We start from the raw sequence: 17,330 nt of genomic DNA on the forward strand, positions 1-17,330 counted from the left end.
GACATGGCACTGAAACCTGTCACTGTCTGCAGGGCTGGAATGGATTCACATCCTGGTAGTCCAGCAGAAAGTCTGCAGCCTGTGGTTATAATGGAGAAAACCTCAAGCTGGCTGTTGCTGCGGACTCGAGGGTCAACACTTGGAGCTACTGGAGTGATAGTTCTTAAAAGGGAGACAAACTCTTATGCAAAAGGTGCACATCACAAGGTCCAGTTCTAAACGCAAAGACTCTTCTGTTGGAGCTGGGCTGTGGCTGCTTGGCTAAGGAAATAGGACTGTTCTGCTCCTTCTTATTCTGCCAAATTAAATCCTAAGTAGTTGTAACCCTGTACCTCATTGTTCTCGTGTATAAAATAATATTAACATCGTTGGCAGGAAAATGGTAAATGGAACATTATATAATTTTTAAATCAGCCATAAATGCTTAATAAAGGATATGGAGAAACATGGCAGTAACTTTCCTAAAATTTTGCTGATGATGCAAGAGCAGAACTACAAAGATCTGGGAGGCTGCACCTGCTGGGCAGCTGTGTTAGAATCTCGCCAGTGTTGTGATGCTTAATAAAGGCAAGACAAAAATGGACGAAACGAGTGATGCACCATTTAGCTCTTCTCCTCTTTCCTCTTGTCCAGTTATCGGAATATAAGACCATGAGAGTGCACTCCACCTATGCGGATTCTTTCTACGACCAACTTTTTATGTTGTCCTTGTGGTTTTAAAACTTCTTCCTCAATGTGACTCCCTGAATCTTTTGTGATTGCTAATGATGCTAAGACTGTGACAACACAGAAAGCGAATGACTTCCTTCAACAGCACTAGATTGCTGATTTCCACATGTGTTTTTTTGTTTGTTTGTTTGTTCTTCTATGTAAGTCATGTAGTGTTTGTTATTCTACCCCAACAATATAGGATGTTTGTTGCAGGATGTTTGGAGGTAACCAGGATGAGTTTGAGTATGATCCATTAGAGATTAAAAAAAGTGATATTGATGCAACCATCAGCAAATTTTAAGTATAATAAAATAATATTCCATGAAAATATTTTGGAAAGTGCTTTTTAACATAATACCGAATTATGCATATCTGTAAATATGTATGCATGAATTCATTTACATGGATGCATAAATACTATAAAACTATAGCAGGGACAGGTTGTGTATGTTGTTTCTTTTCCTTCTGTTTTCTGCTTGTTTGTTCAGAGTGCTGGGGATCAAACCCAGGCCTTGCACATACTTGCCAAGTGCTCTACTTTTCTTTCCTTTTACCACACTAAAAACCAGGATTCATTTAGGAGAAAACAAACACAACAATCAAAGAATTCCTGTGCCTGTTTGTCTCTCTGAATTCCTTCCTTGAGTTCCCAGGAAGTACTTTGCTCTGTCTCTAGTCCCTGTGACTAAACCCAGTTTATTTGCACCTAGTCACGGAGAGTATACCCAAGTCATGGACCCTGGCTTCTCTGCCCACTCCCTCCTCTCTCCTCACCTCCTCACCTCCTCACTTGCTCTGTGCTTCCTTGACAGACCACCTCCTGCTTCCCCTCTGAACCACTCTTAATTCCAGCCTGGTTCAGGAGGCAGTTCATTCTTCTCTATAAGATTAGGTACCAGGATTAGGGATTAGGGACTCCAGGCTGCATCTGCATCACAGGTTTCTGTAGTGACAACTCCAGCAGAGTCATCTTCTGTCCAATCTTCCCTGTGCTAGAGTCAGAGATCTGCTACCCCCAGCACAGAAGGAGGGCAGAGATCACAGGGTTGAAATCACCAGCATTCACTTAAGAGCCAATTTGCTAAGAGGCTGTGTGTACTGTGACTTTGTCAACACTTAGAGACGAGCTTACTATGCTCTTCTGAGGTGTTTGGGACATTCGGTGAGCATGCTGTTCTCCAAGATGTCTACTTCAAAAGGCAGCAATAGCCAATCGAAGGAAAATGGAAGATTCTTCTATGGCAATGCCCTTCTCGTGCATGCTATCAACATGCATGCAGCATTTCTTCCATTGACAGATTTACTTACTTTGATGAGTGATTTTTTTTACTTAGTACTTAATACCTGACTGCATAATTGAAAAGACAACAACAACAAAATACCAACTTCATAGTCACCACCTGGAAGTTACCCTCTAATGTGCGATACAAGATTGGTAAAAGAATGCATGGAGGTTAAGAAAGCATCCACATATCAAATGAGAAAAACGATGCGGCGAGAAGTTTCAAGGAAGTTGCTCATACTAGGAAATAATCATCTTTTTGGAGGGGTCAGCAGTGAATCTCACATCATTTTATAGTTTCTACTATTATTTACAAAGATTTAATGTAGTTAGAGCACTTATATAATGTAAGGTACTTCAGAATGTAAGAGCAGGTTTATGTTGTCTAATTCCAAAGGATTTTGATCTGGTTCACTTACCTGATATGTTCACATTCCTTTGGGAATGCATTTTCCATAAGGAAGAGAATGAAGCATTTTTTCTCCAGTGAATTGTTCACATTTTAGAAGTAGCTGCTTGATGCATGTTGATTTCTGAGAAATGGATGCTTATCACTCTTTTAAATTATTTGGCCATTATTGAGAAGCAAAATTATCAACATTGTATACTTACGTTTTTATGATGGTTCTTTACAGCCATCAAAATTAATTTACACCACTTTCATACAATACATAAGTTGTTTTTCGAACTTTATACCTCCAAAAACATGACATTAACTATTCACATTTGCAAATTACAAAATACCCTCTTTAGACTGAATCTAAATTTATAAAATACCTAATCAGATGAGTGCCTGAGATAATAATTTTGCTCATAAAGTCTAACAATGTAATATAGACACTGAAATTCTGAAACAAGAAGGTAAAGGTCAATTACTTTAATAATATTGAATAAATCATAATTATTTATTAACTGCATGTTTTTATTCCTTAATAAATGTGGTGGTTGGAATTAAGAGCTGAGCATCCTGCTTTGTGCTGTGGGTATATCAGCTAGCAATTAAATGCTAGGCTTCGTCTCTGAGCTTCTAGTCTAAGCAATGGAAAAGTTTATTGGCAACCAGAAGCTAAGCTAGGGGACTGCCCTGGGTGACCTTCTCCTTCAATCTTCAGGAGTCACCCTGACAATACCGTGATTTTGAACTTCCATCTGCATAACTAACTGTGAGTCAACTCATTTTTCTTGTTTAAATTACCCAGTTTCTGGTACTTCAGAACAGCAGTCCTAACAAGCATATAGACCTGTCCATGAGGTTATACACCAAAGTTATTTGCTCATAGGACCTTTGCCTGTGTTTGTTTATGTAAGATAAAATATTTGTATGTAAAATATACTCGTATGTAAAATATTTACATATTTTTACAAATATGTAAAAACTATTTGCATAGTACTGATGTTAACTGATATTGATTTTTAAGTTGGCTCAGGGAAATAGACCAAACATAGGATTCCCCCTTTGATTTTGGAGCAAGCCTTCTCAATGGATATGCATGTTTGTGACAGCCACGTGATCCAGTAGCAGGGCCAGAATGTATCCTGCTATAACTCTGTATTTCCTAAACTAGTCAACCTGTGGTGCTGCTTGAGAAGACTCATCTCCAGGTATTATCTGCAGCTGATTCATTTTTAAAGGAATGGTTTTCTTATTGAGAACAATTGGGACGATTACCTTTAGAGACCATTTCCTTCCTTCCTCTCCCCCACACCCTTCCTTTTCCAGCTGTTTCATACACGAGATCCCAGTCTGCATCTGCTGTCTTTTCATCCTGTAATGTAGGCTTTGTCTATAATTTCTGGATGTTTAGAGTTGCTGTGTGAGCTTTCCCTGAGTTCTTATTTAACCTTGGGTCTCCATGGTGCAAGTAGGTCTAAGCAAGTAGGTCATTTCTGTGCATCTCTTCTGAGGTCTTTGTTCATGACTTACACTGCGCCTGCTTTCGCAGACTGGCAGAGGCCACCCTACCCCTGATCCTCCACCTGGGCCTGCACGCTGCCTCTCTGCTGACTCTCAGCACTTTTGATAATGGCTGTGCTTATTAAATTTTCTGCAGATTCAACTGAATTGTGGGACTGTATGACTGTCACGTTTGGTGCTTTATCATCCTTATTTTGCATGTTTCTTCTTCTTTTTTTTTAATACTGGCTTTTATTCCCTGTGAACTTTATGCCTAGCTGCTTAGGTCCAGTTTTTGCTGCCATATGTTCAGTGGTTCCCTCTTGGATACCTCTGCCTTTCCATTTGCTCTGCCACTTGGCTATACAATATACAGTTCAATTTTAAGAGAATTATGTCTGTTTCACTAAATAAGCATTTAGAATTCTCTTTAGTTAATTTCCGTTGCCTTAGCTTGTTATTGCGATTTTTTCATTACTGACTTCATCCTAATGAGTGGTAGAAGATTTGATATATTCAGTTGAACATAATGAACTTGTCAAGTCAATATGGGAAATTTGGGTCTCACATAGGGGAAACCATGGGTGAGGGTAGTATCTGAAGCAAGAGGCAGGTTGAGGGTGTATTTACAAATGTTAAGGAAGAACAGGAACCGCGAGGCCCTACCTGCCCTGGCCTAAAGGTTTACGTGCACTGAAAATTTTGTATAGTTGGCCCAAACCCTTATAGTCACTGTGATTTCCTTACCTCTAACTGTAATTCCATTGAGACAGCATTTCTACCACAAGGGATTTGGGGAGCACTGATATTAAGGTACAGCACTCTGGCTTGTGGGCATCACCACAGATAGAACCCAAATGCTCAGCCACATTGGCCTGCAGCTTTTATTTTGAGTGGGGGAGGGGATCACATGCTTTAAAGCCTTATGTTCTACTCCAAATTGAAGGTTAATTCTGTCTTTATCCTCAAGTTTCACAAAACCAAGTATCCTTGGCTCCAGAGAGTGACCTTTTTCCACTCCCTGAGACTGGAAACTGCTTCCTATAAGGGCTGGTTAGGCTCCAGATGCTATGTATTTTCCAAACACATTTTTGCAAAATTAATGTAATCCTAAGTAAACTGCGCTTTTAATTAGTAATATGAAGTAAGAATAATCAGACTGAAAAAAACAGAGCTCATGCAATGCTTTTAACTGAATCATTTCTTTCCTGGGAATGAATGAATTTAATTCAGCAGGAAATTTGTTCTTAGGTTTATAAAAAGAGATCGTATGTACAATTATATATAACTTTTGGATTATCCAAATGCCTGCTTTTAATATAGGCAAAGTAGTTTGCCTGAAATTCCATTAGGAATATAAGAGATCATTTATTCAGCAGGAAAAAGAAAGTTGGGGATCATATTAGCCATTTTATGACATTGTGCAGGCAAATGATATAAACAAATACACACACAAATGGATAAAGCAGCACTTTCCAAAACTTTGTGAAAATAATATCCCGACTAGGAAACCCTGATAAAGCAAATTTCCATGACCTAAAAAAAAAAAAAAAAAGCAAAAGAAATCACAATTGTAAGGTTGGCTGGAGTCATTGTACCTGGATAGATGTATTTTAGCTTCACTGTGCTTTTCTGAATTTTATTACTCTTTGCATTCTAACTACTAACCGAAAACAGGATTCCTTCAGATTCCTGGGCAACTTGCCACTACTTTTGGCCAAGGGGCCAATAAAAATCATTAGCAATACATAAATTTTATCCAGTGGGCTTTCCTGAACATGTGCAAGTGTTCATGGGCTAAGCACTGAATCCACATGTTCTGTCTCATCATGTGCTCCTCATTTTCTTGCAATCGGTGAGACTCAAATCTGTTATGCAATTATATTGTAATTTATATCAAATGAGAATCAATAAGCTGCTCAAACATACCAATAAAGATGCTGATTAAACAGACATATTTGCTAATAGGAGGCAGTAGATAAGACTTAATATAACTCTAGGTTTTTCAGAAGTGGACCCTACAAAGTGCATATTCTGCATTTTAGTTATTCATTTGCAGGCAAGTCCACATGAATATACTCATAAGAGAAAGATGTCAGTGGAGTTAGCATATTTAGGATTGTCAAGATGAGTCTATCAGTCACCGTTTGGCCCTGAACATCTCTGCCTTATTTGTTTTTTGCATTGAAAATTTACATTATTCTTTGATTAGTTCAATTAAATTGCTATTGCCTCTTATTTATGTTTTATAATTATGTGTTTTGTTTCTCTTGAAAGGGGAAGATATTTTCTATAAAAACTTTAATTTTTGACCTAATGTGAAATGCACACAGGGCCATGCAGACACACAAAAACCAGCGCAAACCCTCTGAAAGATGCAGTGGATTCCTTTTACTCTGATGTTTATTTAACGAGCTCCGATATCCGAGCAAGTTACCCACCATGCGACCAAGGCATTCCAGTGACTAAAGGTCCCCTTCGACTCCACTCCCAGTGACTATCTTGAGTACACTGAGCAGAACCAATGAAAATAAAAAGCGTGGCGGAGTCCCAGCACTAAGGACCAGATAGCACAGCAAAGCCAGTTTTGGGGGTGCTGTTTTAACGAAGCTGTCACCCTCCACATTCATCCCATTTGCAGTGACCTTTTTATTTCTCTCCTTTCTGGTTCCATGCGATGTCCTTGACCCTAGAAATCAAAGTTCAAGTATAATCCAAAATTCCCAATTTGGAAAAAGGAAAAAAAAATATATCAAAAGTTACCTCCTTCATAATTTAAACCAGAAGGTCACCTACCTAAAACCGTTTACAACAAACCTGCATGCCTAGGTCACCCTCCGTGGGCTTGCACTAATCCTGTGATCATCCCTTATCTTCTGTGTCTATGCTGATCTTTCTGCTCATCAGAGGAAGCAATAAGGAACAATTGAAAATAAATTAGACATTAGGACAAGAGTGTGAAAATGGATGTATTTTATTTGAAAGGAAAATGAAATAGGAAATTAATATTTGGCAATTTCAGCATAAGCTTCCCGTGTGTGTTTTTTTTTTTTTTTTTTTTTGCCTCTGATACATTAAAAAATCCCTGAAGTAATGCTTTTCTAACATAGGCTGATTGATACCACAAAATATCTGCGGTAAAATTAATTTATTTAAATTTGAATTTAATTAGGCTCTTTGGTCCCTTAATGGGCCACAATTCCTTCCTTCCTGAATGGTTCAACCACTTACAAGGGTTCCTTCCGAAGAGGAAATAGCCAACAGCACCAGTGATCTTGGTAACGCTGCGGCGATGGCTAGCCATTGTCCTCCATGCCTCTTTCTAATTTTAATCTTACTTAATTGACATGAATCTAGATACTCAGACACATGTATTTGGGATCCCAAAGTGTGTCAACAAACACATACCCCGTACAACTTGCTTTAGATGCTGCATCTGAAATTTCTCTCTGTGAAGTGACTGCTTCCTCAGTGTGGGGACGCCAAGTGGTTCCGGCCAGCGGGTACTGAGTCTTGGCCCAGACGCCTGCCTGGGAGTGAGGGGTCCAGCCCTCATCTGCCGAGAACACGGGCTGTCCCGGACTGCAGTTGACCACTCCCTGGTCATCGTCCTTGACCACAGAGAAGGGCTGAGGGGCAGGTGCAGCCCCGCGGCAAGACGGGCTCACACCCAGTCATTGGCTGATGTGGGTGTAAACGCCCAGCACTGCTGCCCGACTTTCTGATGACCCCCCGCCCCCGGATGCTCCGGAGAACCAACTGGAGCCACAACCACAGTCGTGCAGTGACAGCAGATTTGCTGTCCTTCCTGCCTCACAGGTCACTCCAGTGCTGCTCCTGGATAAAGAAGGCAGTGCTGTTCTGCTTCTTGGGTTGCCCCTCTAGAGCTGAGTAACTCTTCTCATGGGGACACATTACTTTAAGAGTCATTCAAGAATTGCTGTACACAGTTTGGGAGTTTGACAGTTGCTTAAATGTCACCTAAATTGTAGCGTTTTATAGTTCTGTATGCACTAAGAAGTATCAGTCAGTAAATTTGGAAACTGCGGTGTGCAAGATACTGAAGGTGCTAGCTTAAATGAGGTTTAATCTCAATTTATTCATCAAACACATACTGAAGATATATTCTGCAATACAGGTGTCTGTGATCTGAGAAAATAGAAACCCAACCTACAAAAGCATTTCAGTTTTGACAGACATATTCTATCTCTACTATCTTTACCTTCGTTTTTTTTCTCTATTGCTTATTCATATTTACATGACATGTTGTTTTACATGTCTTTGTGAAAAGTCACCTTGATTTTTTTAAAGAAATACATGTCACTAAGAAGTAACTAAAATAATGCTTATAGTCTTCAAAAATTTAAGAACCATGGATGGAAAAGAAAATGACAGAAGCATTCCAGTAAAAGGGAAGAGCAGTAAAGAAGTCTCAAAGTAGGATAAATTGACGGCGTGTTTGAAGACATGCACAGATCAGTTTGGCTAGAGTTTACATTGTGGAGTGATGGACGATGAGTTTAGAATCCTCAGTGGTGCCAGGATGTCTTTGAATGCCAAAATAAGGAATTCAAGTTTGTTATAGCAGGACAATGGATTCACTGTTTGTATTTTTTTATTTTAGAGCAATAAATGAAAGGGGAAAACCATTCATTCCAGAATTCAAATCTGAGGCTTGAGTCTTCACGGTTAATGTGATAAACTGATGTAGGCACAACAACTGAGTGGCAGGAGTTAAAGTCCTAGAAAAAGAACATGGTGTTAAAGAAAATGGGTGATGGTGGTTCAAGGGAAGAAGTGTTTTCAAAGGGGAGCAAAGTACAGGCAGCTCTCTGGGTTTGAGGGTAAGGGGAGGTGATTAGATGATGTTGATGATGTTTGCATGAGTGGACAGATAATGATGATTATGAATGACACCTGGAGTACAGACCAGTTTGGGGAGAGAGAAGATTTGCCTGTGACTGTACTGAATTTCAAGTGATTGCTGTGCATCCAGGTAAATAGCAAGAGGCAAGTGGGGACACAGCAGGAGAAACCCAGAGGCCTTATTAGGAAGGCATTACACGGAGAGGAAAGGAACTATTGATCATTTCAACACAGACAGAACCAGTCAGACTTTTAGTGATCACCACTTTTATTTTTGATTTCATACTGTTTTTATATTGTGACACAGTTGGATGATTCTACGGTCGAAATAATGAAGTTCTGCTGGGAAGTCTTGTTTCTACCTCTATGAATTCAGTTCTCTTCTCTGTTGCACGGTCTGCAACAAGGGAGGTTGAGTGGTTGCCCCTCGCTGGGGACAGCTGTGGCGTACAATGGGAGGACTCAATCTCTGCCCAAAGATCCAAGGAGAAGAGCTTTATTCAGGAGAGATGGAGCACTTGTCACAGAGGAAGCTGCTTCTGCCTTTACTGCTGGAACGCTGTCTTTTCAATGCTTGCAGTTAGGCTAGCCATACATCTCAAGGGTCAAGCCTGGTGTAAGCAGTTACCCGCCTATTGGACAGACTACACAGTAAATTTCCATTGCCCTAGTTCTACTGACCACAGAGGAACAACTGTTCACTTAACACAAAGAAGGATCACTTCACAGATCACAGAAGAACTGTCTTACACACCACAGGAGAATGTCCTGTTCACAGAACATAAAACAGTAAAACCGGGCCCTAGTCCCCGAGGATCCTGGCTGGCGCCTCCGTCTTATGTGGGAACATCATGGAGGCCTCCTTCAGGGGACAGGGCCCACACTGCTCCATGTCTTCATACACACGTCCGTTTTGGTGACTTTTCAGCTTTCCCTCCAGTGTGTCTGTTGGAAACTCTCATGCACAGTCTCCCGTATGCTGTTATAAACAGAGTCTGGGTTTGTCAAGGCCATCCTCAAATGCTTTTCCATGAAGACATGACAATCAGCAGGCCCTTCTATCTCCCCAGCTCACCTTAAACATTCCCAATGAGACTGCAGCATCTGCCACCTGCATGCTTTTCAGGCTGGAGATCCTTATGCCCTGTGACCCACACCCTCCATTTCAACACCAGCTAAATCTCCAGTGCATCACCACCATCCTTTCCTGCCTGCTTGGTAATATTCATCCAGTTGGGGAATCTGTTCTTGTTGACTCTGTCCTTGGGCGTTCCCTATTCTTGTGCTGGTCTGTCGCTGTGGCTTCTCTCACTGCCCTCCTCCCTGCTGTTTTTGTGTAGCTTTGTTTTTGCCAGTCCTATTCCAGTTTCTTCTTTCCTGTGAAAAACTGTGTATGTTACTAAATGCAAAAACAGAATCTCAAGTTGGCTGTCTCTCTTCTTCTATTTAGTATGTTTTACCTGGTTGTATAACTGGTGATATCTCAGAATGAAAGCAAGCCTTTTCTTCCACTGATTTTATCTAAACATTTAAATTTATTCCTGTTCTAACAGTTTTTAATTCCTCCATATGATTTCTAAATTTCCAGGAGTGCATGAAATTAGTTTTAGCTATCACAATGTTGTAAGAAAAAGTACTAAATTTCTCTTTAGGTTTTAACATTATTTCTCTAGATACACTATTCATTCTTTTGCAAAGCTCAACATACTACAATTCTATTGCTAATGATTATCATGAGCAGCTCCATGAACATGCTTCTGTAGTGTCTTCTAACAGTCCAAGGTTAGATCATTGGACATCATTACTTTGTGCTTAGAATCAGACCTACTGGAATTTTTTAAAAGACAAATGCTATTTCCTCTGCAAAACATAAAACTCTCCATGCAGACTTTTAATATTTTAAACGCCTGTTCCATACCATGAATCCAACTCACCTGCATATATATATCCACTTCTTTTCACTGGGAACAAGCAGAAACCTTTGGATTAAAGAAACGTCTCTCCTTTCCCCCTGAATTCTTGTGTTTTTCACACTGAAATGCTCTTCTGAGCTGCTTGAATGTCCTTCCACAGACTCAGAAGTGGAGTCTCTGACCTTCTCTATTTTTGGTATTCTGTACAGCCAGAATGGAAGGGCAAGCCCCAGAAGGCTAGAGGACAGGGAGACCTTAGCCATCCTGAAGTCCCATCTGCTCGGTTAACATGGAAGGAAACTGTGACCCAGAACACCTAAAGCCAAACAGAGCACACCTGTTTACTCCGACTGTCAGGCCTTTCTCTCTCCCGCAGGCTCAGCTCTCCCCTCCCACTGCCCCTCCTTCTTTTGCACCCTTTGCTATTTGTACTTTGATTTAACCCTTGGGTCAGTTCCGGAGCTTGAACTCATTTATTTTCTCCTGAGCACCCGGGCTGATTGTGGTGGAATTGACACAGCACACCCTCTCTGATGATTCTTTAAGGATATTACATGACCCTTGCTTTGTGTTTATGAGGCAGGTTCAACCCTTCAAGTGATCTTTTGAACATTTTTCTTTTCAACTTTATTCCATTAAGTTACACTTTTCAAAAACATATTTCTTTTTTTCCTGTATTCCACCTGCAGAGAAATAAGGTTTTACATTATGGTCTTGTTATCCTCATTTACTTGGTTTTCCTTCCCTTAATTCACTTTACTTCTGTCCCCCCTCTGAGCACTGCAGATAAAGCTGTCTCCACTGACATGAGTCTTCTTTTCTCTGCAAGACCCACCTGCTTGTCAAGTGGACCCAGTGTCCTCCTGCGACTTATGTTGCTCTTGTCTGGAGTCCTCTCAGGTCAGCCCAGTCTCTGCTTATTTCCCCCAGTTCATCCTGAAGGCCTCCTCACTTGTCCCCTTTCCTTCCCACCCTAGAAACACGGTTATATACATTTAGGAGAACTATCACCATGTCTATTTTTCTCTTCTAATGTTCATGCTGAGTCCTTGCTGCCGGTCCAGCTGTTGATCAGTTTGCACAGGTAAGGGTGTGTCTTTGGACAATAAAGGTTGCTGGCATTTAATTGGAAAGCCCTGTGTCCAGCGCCCCTTTCCTCTGTACCAACCCGCATTTCCTGGCTGTGCATTGCTCCCAGAGGAGTTCTGGTGCCTTACACAAAGTGGGTCGTTAATCACCTTTTTTTTAAAGGGTGACAATTCTTCTTTGTTTCTACTGGAAAACACCTGGCGAATGGCTAATCCCACTGTGTCCTTGCCACGTTGCCATGTCACATGTAACATTTCCTTGTCCAAATCCCAAAAATGTCTGCCACATTGGCTGGAATATTGGCACCGGGCAATGCCATCTGAGTTCATATGTGCTCACCCTTTATCCTGCTAATCGGAAGCAATACCCTGCATGACCACAGCACGCCTCCATGCTTCTGTTACTTTGGTGTGCAGTAGACTAAGTAAAAAGAATGATAAAATCAATCATACTAATAATATATATACATATATATGCTATATGAATCAAAAAAACAATATGTCATACATTATTAAACAAAATGTAATAGTGACAATAAAAGTATAACAAAAATAAATGTATAAAGTGCATTCTGTGTGATTGCCTCTACTATTTGTCTTATTGAAGCAAAGTCTGAGCTCCATCATGATCCTCTTTAGTCACTAGGGAAAAGTATTCATACGTAATCATGTAAATGACCCTCGTTCATGCTGTCTTTCTATTATTTAATTTTTTTTATTTTGCCAAAACTTTTTCACCAAAAATTTTACAAAACTGAGGACAATTGGAACTTTTGAAAAATTTTAATGCCTTTAAACCATTTTCTACACTAGACCTTTCAATTTTTCCTTCTTTCTTGTTCACTTTTAAACTGAAATACTTTGACACAAGAAGTCACACATATTTGTGAAATGTTGTCAATCAAATGATTTTTTATGTTCAACATAAGGAAAGCAAGTCTAAGAATTGGGTGATTTTTCCCAACAATATAGAACTCACAGGGACATATATGGATGTAGAATACACCATACAATTTTTTGACCATTGTTTATACTAATACCATATTATACCATCTTTCCAATCTAAATAATGCTTGTACTGTGATGCTAATGATCTAGAGTTACTATAAATGTGACTATAAATTAACTATTATGACATTGCTGTAGTCAGATACATAAAGCTGTGTGTGAAACTTTTTAAAATGATCAATTATTACTATTTAAATAAATATTAAACTAATACTATTTAAATATTAACAAAAAATATTATGGATTATTTTTTCTTTTGCTTAATCACAAAATTATTATGAGTCTAATTTGTTCATCATTATCCCATGTGCTATATAATGTATAGTAGGATACACATAACTTTTTCATTAGAACTCTTTATAATAAAAGACTGACAAAAATAAAATGTGAAGTAACTGCTCTGTTAATGGACTCATCAGTTGCATCTGTTTGTCACTGCAATGACTCATTTTTTGAAAAATGATACCAGTGGCTGATTGAAAGTGGTTAAATGAAGCTCAGCGCTCTCATTTCACTGAAAATGGTCACACTGGTTGGTTGTAAATACATAGAAAAAAGATGTCAGTGATGCATTCATAAAAAAGCTAAATGACTCAGAGTAAAGAAATATTATCATATATTTTTCTGGTAATATGCACTAATTGAAATTCTATCTATTCAGTCCATTCACTATTGTACATTAATTTTAAGTAGACTTATAGCTCCAATTCAATGTTATGAATACTTGAGAATTAGCTATCTTTGATGTATTCTATTTCTGAGAAATTTAGAACAAAATTGACATTAAAATAACTTTTGTCATCTAAAATGTCTGATTTTAATAGTTTTTAGGTTCTTCAATGGAGTATAGAAAACATTATTTGTAGCATCTTTTTGTTATTAGTTTCACTCTATAAATATGGATAGTTTAATTAATACTGGTGCTTTATTTTTAAACTCTAAGGTGAAGATTTCATACTAATTAGAGATGAAAGAATGCATCCAAAAATACTTAAGAAGTAAAAATTATTTTGTATATACAAGACCAAGCATCATTTTAAAGCAGATAAGTTAATGTCTCAATATTACCACAAAACATGAAAATGAATTATTTTCCAAGTACAGGAAAATGAATTATTACTGGTCTTGAAATTGCTGGGTAATACCACTAAGTCTCCAAGGAGCTTTAACCTCCAAATTGTCATTTTTCTGAGTTGTAAAAGAAACCATCTCAATTGCTAAAATGCTAAGTGCTATGAATTTTAAAAATCGTCTGTGAGCCAGAAATGTTATCTAGGTTGCTAGCATTTTCTTTGGAATTGCCTAAGTAAATTCTTAACACTCACAGCAAAGGACCCAATATGCAAATAAAGCAGAGCATCAGTCATGCTGTATATCTGATTCCCTGCTACTGTTTGAAATTGTAGACTCACTAATCCACTGTTTTATAAACTTTCTGAAGGCTGTCTTCGAATTTCTTCAAATATCACTACAGCATCTAGTGCTTTATTTTGCATCCAAGGAAAGCTGCTAAGCGATTGATCTTAAAATATTCAATTTGCAGAGAAATGTTAATTTAACTATACTTTCACAATTTGCACTTCATTTATTTGTAAAGATAAGTCAAATATTTTTATATCTCAATAAATTTTGATGTGTTGTATAGTTTAAAAGGACCTCAAGTGAATATTTGCATAGATTGCTATTTTTAAGAGTAATGTGATCCTTTTGCTTTGATTGTTCTGATGAGATGGAAGCGCATTGGTACGGTAGTTTTCAAGAGGTACAATTTCATATCATTTGGCATTCTTATGTCTCTATTATATTGTCACTGTTGCATGTGAGGAAGGCTTAGCTACTTTTAAAGATGTTTCACAAATTCAGCAGCATATGTGCACTGACCAAGCATTTCCTGTTCCCAGCTGCACTGTGGGTCTGGTTGCCTGCTTCCTTTCAGCTCTTCTGCAAGCTCCGGCTACTGTTCCAAAAACAGAAGGTGGGATTCCTTGCCAATGCCTGCCAAATGATTACTATATGCTTCGGCGCTTACTTCCTTTAATCCCTTCTGTTAATTTTCTCTAAAGGAATGAGAGCTAGTTGAAAGGATCCTGGATCGACAGAGCCAGCCAGTAGAAGAGTAGCCATACTCAGCTGGCTTCACTACTAACACTTTCCAGTTCATGTTCTCTGACTCCCTCGTATTGTGCAGCCTTCTGTCCACCGGATTGTCTCCCTAAGGCTCACCTCAATCTGTTTTCCGCCCTTTCCTGGCTGCCAGCCAGCTGCTGAAACAGTCACTGGGCTATGTATAACTGATGGGCCTCAACGGTGAAGTTTTCATGAAAGGCAGGTACTCGTCTGTCTCGTGGTCACTGTGGCCACCACCCCAAAAGGCTCCAGGACAACATGAGTGCATTTGACTTCACCTGAACCCAGAGTCAATATACCGTCAGCCCCTGAGCCATGGTGAATCCCTGAGTGGTCCCAAAGCAGTCACTAAAATCGTTGGTGTAGAAGGCTGTATGTTAAGCCTATTCCCTAGATGCAACAGGGCTTGTCCAATGTCTGGGCTAGAATAAAATAGAAATATCTTCAACTTGATGATGGTTTTTGGTACAAAAAAATTAGCATCACAAAAAGTCTCATTAATCTAGAAAGGTGAGTTCAGAAAGTGTACACAAACTCTTCAAAAAGTTCGGAAGAAAAAACCTGAAGTGCATTGTTTAAGGAGCTATGGAGATTTAAACATCTTTTAAATAATCCTGAAAATAGAGTCTCTGTGGTATGAAGCCACCTGTTTGGGGCTCCCAGGATAACATGTATCTACACTTTATACACAACATTTTATACTGTACTATGATGATTAGTCTCTTCCTTACCTCGCTGGGTATTGTTTAGTCGGTTTCGATAGTGACCAATTTTTGTAAACAAAGTTTTATTAACACACACTAATGCTCATCTGTTCGCTGATTGTGTGCAGGTGTTTTCCTGCTACAAGAAAGGGCTGAGGAAGCAGAAAGACCATATGACCCACAGTACCTAAAAAACTTACTACCTGCCCTTTTCAGGAAAAGTTTGCCAGCCTCTCTTCTAGAATCTTTCTTAACATAAAAGGTGCTAAGAATTCATGATCTGATCTATCTAGTTAGAGGAACATTTCTTTCAGTAATCCATCTACAAGTTCAATGGTTCAGATAGAATCTTCTCAGGTCACATAGTCCTTGGTTCAAATCAGAGTTGCACCACCACTCAAGACATTTGGGAAAATTCGTGAAATGCCTGAAATATGAATCTGCCAATAGCACATGCTTCAACGATCCTGACCAAAGTGGTTATTCATCAAGTATTTCTTGTGGTGTTAATGACTGAGTGAATGCCGATCTTCACTCTTCCCATGGTGCTATGAAGCCACTTGCTTTGGGCTCAGATTGAAACACAAGGAGCATGGGGCTGTCTGTATACAGTTGGGCAATTGGGCCAGAGAAGGAACTGTGCTGAACTAGAAATGATCACTAAATGGAACTAGAATGAATGCAATAAAACGTAGGGTGAACATGACGTTGCTCCAGGAGAGCATTTTCAAAAAGAGACCAGGGTATTTCTCAAGTCTGAACCTATATGTTCATGTGGTGGTTGTAAAAATAAACACGCCGTAGCCACACCTGCCCTGTTAAACTGAGTCTGTCATGGTGAGGAAAGGACAAGTCAGTTACATGGATCATGAATTTGACCAAGAAGACACTTCTAACAAAATATGAAAAACATTTGTAACATGACAAGTTTAAATATTTTTTCAAAAGCTAGAAGCTACTTATTGGCTTGCAAAAAGCTGCAACCTTCTGTGGATATTTGGATTCAACTAAAATGATTTTGGTAGAGTTGTAATGAGTATTTGGGCTCTTAAATCTGCTATTCTCCACTGGTTATCTGAGTCAAATTAATTTGCTTGGTGAAAGGTTTAGGAAAAGCATATCCCACTGAGCGCCATGGAGTCCAGAGGGCAGGTGTAATTCACACGTGTGTAAAACGAATGCATTTATCCATTCCCATTAAGATCTCTGGAATTACGGATTACTACATATTACCATTATTATTATTATTTGAAGAGGATTGAGAACCGGATAGATCATGCTACATTGAGTTAGAGGGACTGGGAAACTTAAGGTCACAGCGAAGACTAGTGTTACACCAAAGCACTTTTCCCGTGTTTTTTTATTGTCCATAGTATGCTTCTGTCACAATGAGGACTGAATGGAGCACACTATCTCATTTCCAATATTCACAGTGATGAAAGAAACAGGGGACAAATTGATCACAAGACAGCTGTGCACTCCCAGAAATAAACATGAATGTTTGGGGAGGGAAAGAAATGGAATTATACAAACCCAGGCCTTGAAGGCAGAGAGAAAACCCTGTGATGTAGTCAAATTTGTGCACACGGTCTGGTGAGAACTGGGAACATTTAAAAAGAAGAGACATATAAAAACAAGTGTCATCCTGTGGCAGATAGCAATGAAATAACTGTTCATATGGACACATTCATTCTAAGAGTCTCAGAGAAAGTAAGAGTAGCAATTCATTAAGAGGAA

This window comes from Sciurus carolinensis, chromosome 5, assembly GCF_902686445.1.
Source record: "Sciurus carolinensis chromosome 5, mSciCar1.2, whole genome shotgun sequence".
Taxonomy (NCBI): Eukaryota; Metazoa; Chordata; class Mammalia; order Rodentia; family Sciuridae; genus Sciurus; species Sciurus carolinensis.